At 42.8% G+C, this 6,525-nt stretch overlaps 1 non-coding gene across 1 annotated transcript; it reads left to right on the forward strand.

Annotated features, from left to right (window-relative positions):
* Positions 1-4,402: 4,402 nt before the first annotated feature.
* TRNAI-AAU (transfer RNA isoleucine (anticodon AAU)) lies at positions 4,403-4,476 on the forward strand. The gene has a single exon. It is a non-coding gene; the product is annotated as a tRNA-Ile (tRNA).
* Positions 4,477-6,525: the final 2,049 nt, after the last annotated feature.

Genomic DNA, 6,525 nt, shown 5'->3' on the forward strand with positions numbered 1-6,525 from the left:
CAGTCCAACTCTCACATCCATACCCGACCACAGGAAAAACCAAAGCCTTGACTAGATGGACATTTGTTGACAAAGTAATGTCTCTGTTTTTTAATATGCTGTCTAGGTTGGTCATAACTTTCCTTCCAAGGAGTAAGCGTCTTTTAATTTCATGGCTGCAACCACCATCTGCAGTAATTCTGGAGCCCAAAAAAATAAAGTCTGACACTGTTTCCACTGTTTCTCCATCTATTTGCCATAAAGTGATGGGACCGGATACCATGATCTTAGTTTTCTGAATGTTGAGCTTTAAGCCAGCTTTTTCACTCTCCTCTTTCACTTTCATCAAGAGGCTCTTTAGTTCTTCTTTACTTTCTGCCATAAGGGTGGTGTGATCTGCATATCTGAGGATTGATATTTTTCCCAGCAATCTTGATTCCAGCTTGTGCTTCCTCCAGCCCAGCGTTTCTCATGATGTACTCTGCATATAAGTTAAATAAACAGGCTGACTATATACAGCCTTGACGTACTCCTTTTCCTATTTGGAACCAATCTGTTGTTCCATGTCCAGTTCTAATTGTTGATTCCTGACCTGCATACAGGCTTCTCAAGAGGCAGGTCAGGTGGTCTGGTATTCCCATCTCTTTCAGAATTTCCCACAGTTTATTGTGATCCACACAGTCAAAGGTTTTGGCATAGTCAATAAAGCAGAAATAGATGTTTTTCTGGAACTCTCTGCTTTTTTCGATGATCCCGGGGATGTTGGCAATTTGATCTCTGGTTCCTCTGCCTTTTCTAAAACCAGCTTGAACATCAGGAAGTTCACAGTTCATGTATTGCTGAAGCCTGGCTTGGAGAATTTTGAGCATTACTTTACTAGCATGTGAGATGAGTGCAATTGTGCGGTAGTTTGAGCCTTCTTTGGCATTGCCTTTCTTTGGGATTGGAATGAAAACTGTCCTTTTCCAGTCCTGTGGCCACTGCTGAGTTTTCCAAATTTGCTGGCATATTGAGTGCAGCACTTTCACAGCATCATCTTTCAGGATTTGAAATAGCTCAACTGGAATTCCATCACCTCCACTAGCTTTGTTCGTAGTGATGCTTTCTAAGGCCCACTTGACTTCACATTCCAGGATGTCTGGCTCTAGGTGAGTGAGAGTAATCACACCATCATAATTATCTGGGTCGTGAAGATCTTTTTTGTACAGTTCTTCTGTGTATTCTTGCTACCTCTTCCTAATATCTTCTGCTTCTGTTAGGTCCATACCATTTCTGTCTTTTTTTGAGCCCATCTTTGCATGAAATGTTCCCTTGGTATCTCTAATTTTTTTGAAGAGATCTCTAGTCTTTCCCATTCTATTGTTTTCCTCTATTTCTTTGCATTGATCGCTGAGGAAGGCTTTCTTATCTCTCCTTGCTATTCTTTGGAACTGCATTCAAATGGGTGTATCTTTCCTTTTCTTCTTTGCTTTTTGCTTCCCTTCTTTTCACGGCTATTTGTCAGGCCTCCTCAGACAGCCATTTTGCTTTTTTTCTTTTTCTTGGGGATGGTCTTGATTCCTGTCTCCTGTACAATGTCACAAACCTCTGTCCATAGTTCATCAGGCACTCTATGAGATCTAGTCCCTTAAATCTATTTCTCACTTCCACTGTATAGTCTAACTCTTCCAAATAAAGTGTGTATTTCACACTAACAGCACATCTCAATTCAAACAAGCCATATGTGACTAGCCTTCTTGAAAACTATTTCTTCCTACTATTATGCTTATGAGTGTTTTTTATAATATACATGAGTGTATATTGTATTTGTTTTTGAAACTGAAGTATCTTGCTCCATTCAAGCCAAAATTGGAAGAAAATTCAATCTGAGGCATTTTATGGGGACCTGCCCTCACTTTCCTGAGATTATCTGAGTACTCTAGGCTGAGGCAGTCTGAGAACTGTGGACAGGGGGAGCTGTGACTCCCCACAAGTTGCTCACTGCCCACAGTCACTTGGCACACCAAGAGATGGCTCTTACTGCAGGGTCCATACTTTCCAAGCTAAAGTCAGAGCCAGGATCTCCACTGCCACTCTCAAAGCCACGTGTTTGGTGATCTGACTTCAGGTGTCCCCAGGGCCTCTCCTCAGAGGTTCTGCCACTTATTGGGGTATTCCTGGGGCATGGGTACCAGTTGTCAAGCGCTTTCATCTCTCTGGGACAATCCAGCAAAATACACTTGTGACGGACTCTGAACACCAAGGCAGTCTCTTCCCTCCACCACTCCTTCTCACACCCTAAAACTCCCTGGAGAATTTATTAAAACACAGATTGCAGGCCTCTACCACAGAGATTCTTCTTCAGTCAACCTGAGGTGGGGCCAGAGAATGTACAATTCTTTTTTTTTTATTATTTCTTTATCTAGCTGTACCTAGTCTTAACTGCAGCATGCAGAACCTTTAGTGTCAACATGCGGGATCTAGTTCCCCGACCAGGGATTGAACATGAGCCCCTGCATTGGGAGTGCAGAGTCTTAGCCACTGGCCCACCAGGAAGTTCCAGAAAACGTACAGTTTCTTTTTTTCACATATTTATTTCTTCCACTGTGCCGAGTCTTAGTTGCAGCACACAGGATCTTTAGTTCTACCATGTGAACTCTTGGCTATGGCAAGCAGTATCTAGTTCCCTAGATACTGCTGACCAGGGATGGAACCCGGGCCCCCTACCCTGAGAGCACAGAGTCTTAGCCACTGGCCCACCAGCGAAGTCCCCCGAGACTGTACACTTCTAACAAGCTCCTGGGTGACGCCACTGGTCCCTGGACCCACTCTTGCGGTAGCACTGCTTATGTTACTTTGACTTAAAGGGGAGAAAAACTTACCTTCTCATTCTTTTTGTGGAAGACTGCAGGTCTGCAAAAAGGACAGGACCCCAATTAACTTTTCAATAACTCACACTGTTACACTAGTGAAAACAGAAGAGGGAGAAATAACAAAGGAAATTTTATTTCCTGAAGCACAGGTGTGGAAGCCGTCTCTGAAGGGGGCCTCCTCTGCTGGCGGACCTCCTAACCACTGTTGCCACCCCACACCAGATCTTGGCTTATAAACCCACTCTCAGGTAGAACAGCTGCAAAAGGAATAGTTGGGAAACTTTTTACAGGCAGGTCTAGGCATTTCCTTTTCAGCCCCAATTAACTAGCCAGAACGAGAATGCTCAGCCGCCCTGGCCCACAATACGGTTCACACAAATACTCATTGTGTGGCAAAGAGTGTCTCTTATAGCATCAAGAATTTCATATGGAGTGTGTGTGGGGAAATGAGGGAAAGAAAAAAAGCACATATATGTATAACACATTTCAAAAACCAAGAGCTATTTCTCTTGCCCTCATGCATTTTTAACACTATAATCCTATATATATTTGCCCTCTGCTTTCCACTCCAATACCCTGATAAGTCTATATTCTTTTTTTTTTTTTCTTGGTTTTCTGCCAGCTTTTGGCAAACAAGTAGCCTGGACTCTTAGGTAAAAACACATTTATCTCTAATACTTCTTTTCATAACCTGCACCTTCACCAAACCTCATTTCAAAACCAAGTCCATGGATTCTGCAAAAAATACCAAAGAAGCACATTGTAGTGCAAGGAATCAATGGACTTGGGCAGAGACCACATTACATTATTTGGCAAAGCTTGTTTCCTCCCACACCCCGTACCCATGCTTTCATAAAAAAGCTAGGCAAACCAGAAACAAAAGTGTGTTCTGGAGGTTACTTAAAGGAAGCAACTTATAAATCAGCTCAGTCCCAGGTAGCTGTTTTCTCTAATGTGAAATAATCTTGAGATGCTCTGGGGAGACAGCTCTGCACTTAGAAGCTGTGTAAACAAACAACCCAGAAAATGTTACCATGACACCCAGGCTAGGTAGATACCCAAGTATTGAAGGGATGCCTTGAAATTACCATAGCACCTTGAAAGGGGTAAATAAGATGTAGAAATATCCAGCAACAATAGCACTATTCACTTAGAGCGACCCTAGGTTACTATGACAGTGTGATCTGCAATTCAGTCTCATTGAGGACACACCTGGAAAGAGAAAGAAGTGCTTGCTTTATCCTATCCTGAGGCTACACTCAGTTTAGATATATGCATGCTAAGTCACTTCAGTTGAGTCCAGGTCTGACTCTTTCCAACCCCATGGACTGTAGCCCACCAGGCTCCTCGGTCCATGGGATTCTCCAGGCAAGAATATTGGAGTGGGTTGCCATGACCTCCTCTAGGGGATTTTCCTGACCCAGGGATCAAACCCGCATCTCTTGTGTCTCCTGTATTGGCAGATGGGTTCTTTACCACTGGTGCCACCTGGGAAGCCTCAGTTTAGATATCCTGGCAGGCAAATGCTGCACTTTCCCTTTGTTGGCAATCTCTATTATAAGAAGGTATCTGGCCAGTTAGCTCAGTTGGTTAGAGCGTGGTGCTAATAATGCCAAGGTCGCAGGTTCAATCCCTGTACGGGTCAGATTTTGTGGTGACTACCGTTTGGCTGCTCCCTAGTGGCTCAGATGGTAAAGCATCTGCCTACAATGTGGGAGACCCGGGTTCAATCCCTAGATCAGGAAGATCTCCTGGAGAAGGAAATGGCAACCCACTCCAGTATTCTTGCCTGGAAAATCCCATGGATGGGATCCCTGGTAGGCTACAGTCTATGGGGTCGCAAAGAGTCGGACACAACTGAGTGACCTCACTTCACTTCACTTCATTGTAAGAACACCAGGTATCACAATGCATCATTCACTCATCCATTCTTCGACCTTTCTCTCCCCTTTTGTCACAGTTAACAGGAAAACTTTAGATGGGTCAAGAAACTCAGTTTTGCTCAACAACCTGGATGAGACAGAGTCGTTATCTATTTAAGAGAAAACAATATTTTTCAATATTTATGGTCAATAAAATAACCTCCACAAATGTGAAACCAAACATGGAAAAATATAGCTTTAAAAAAGGAACAAGCAGAATCATTTCCCCTGGCATATCAGTGTAATTTTTTCTCTCCCAATGACAATCAAGACTACAAATCCTCTCTATATGTGAGAAAATGGAGCTGGGGAGTCGAGTCACCGACTTGCTAATTAATACTTGAACCAAGAATGCTCTGCTAGAGATATTAGAAATCAAGTTCCCCGCAGGACTGGCGCCTTGTCTCTAACCCAAGGCAATGATGCCTCGGCATACAGCTCTGAAGGTTTCATTACTGTCTGCTGCGTCTTCATTCTCCTCTGGAACGTCTCCAATTTCCCCAGAAACACAGGTGGTCTTTTGAATAAACAGTGCTAACATATTGAGCTCCATAAGCTCTATGATGATATGCATTTCTCTCGTTCACAGCTGTTGCTTGCACAGTTGGAATACTGTGCAACTATGAGGTGGCTACTTAGTGAACTAGAGGTTGCTATTCAGAGGATAAATTCATAGAAAGGCATCTTCAGGTAAAGAAGGAACAGAAAATAACAAGTGGGGCCCCACAGGGATCTGTACATTTTTCATTATCTATGTGAAGGAAATGAAAACATGTGTTGAGGGATTCATTGAAGAATTTGATGGCATTCATCCTACTTCAGAAGCATCCCATGCTGAGCAGATTTCATTCTATCATGAAATAATTGGTACAGAGGGCCCTGAATAGGCATGCCCTATACTTCTGGCATTTAATAAAAGTCAAATGGTAGCTGTAATGAAATTATTTTTACCACTTATCACTCATCAAAGACTAAAGGTGTTTGAGGAATTCATGGGCTAACGTTGATAAAACATGCATTTCACAATGACACCAGTGTCAGCGTTCAAGGGTTTAAATAACACAAACAGAGTCAAACACCCAAGCAAGGACAATGGTGTTTATACTGCAAAGTTCTGACACCTCACTTCGGGCACAGCAATCTTGAAATGTTCTCAGCTGTAATTTCTCTCCAAATGTAAAATCAACCATGAAGACTTCCAATAGCTTTACTTACTGAAGGGCACCTTATTATTTACAACTCAAGGAAATGCTTTAGCAAATGAGACAATGTTACTTTATGCCAAAATGGGAGGAGATTTCTAATGACAAAACAAAACCAAAAACAACAACAAAAACCAACTATTGATAACACAGAGGTAAACTTTTTATCAAGGGTTCTAAAATGACAAATGAAATCTAAACTGGACTTTTTATTTAAGAGGGTTGCTATGTTGCTAAGTCGCTTCAGTTGTGTCCGACTCTGTGCGACCCCATAGACAGCAGCCCACCAGGCTCCCCCGTCCCTGGGATTCTCCAGGCAAGAACACTGAAGTGGGTTGCCATTTCCTTCTCCAATGCATGAAAGTGAAAAGTGAAAGGGAAGTCGCTCCATCGTGTCTGACTCTTAGCGACCCCATGGACTGCAGCCCACCAGGCTCCTCCATCCATGGGATTTTCCAGGCAAGAGTACTAGAGTGGGGTGCCATCGCCTTCTCCAATTTAAGAGGGTGGTAAGCATAGAATAAAATCTTCTTTTTCATAAGACTCATAAAAATGATGGAAAAGAGCTAA

The sequence above is a fragment of the Bos mutus genome, chromosome 23, assembly GCF_027580195.1.
Source record: "Bos mutus isolate GX-2022 chromosome 23, NWIPB_WYAK_1.1, whole genome shotgun sequence".
In the NCBI taxonomy this organism is placed as follows: domain Eukaryota; kingdom Metazoa; phylum Chordata; class Mammalia; order Artiodactyla; family Bovidae; genus Bos; species Bos mutus.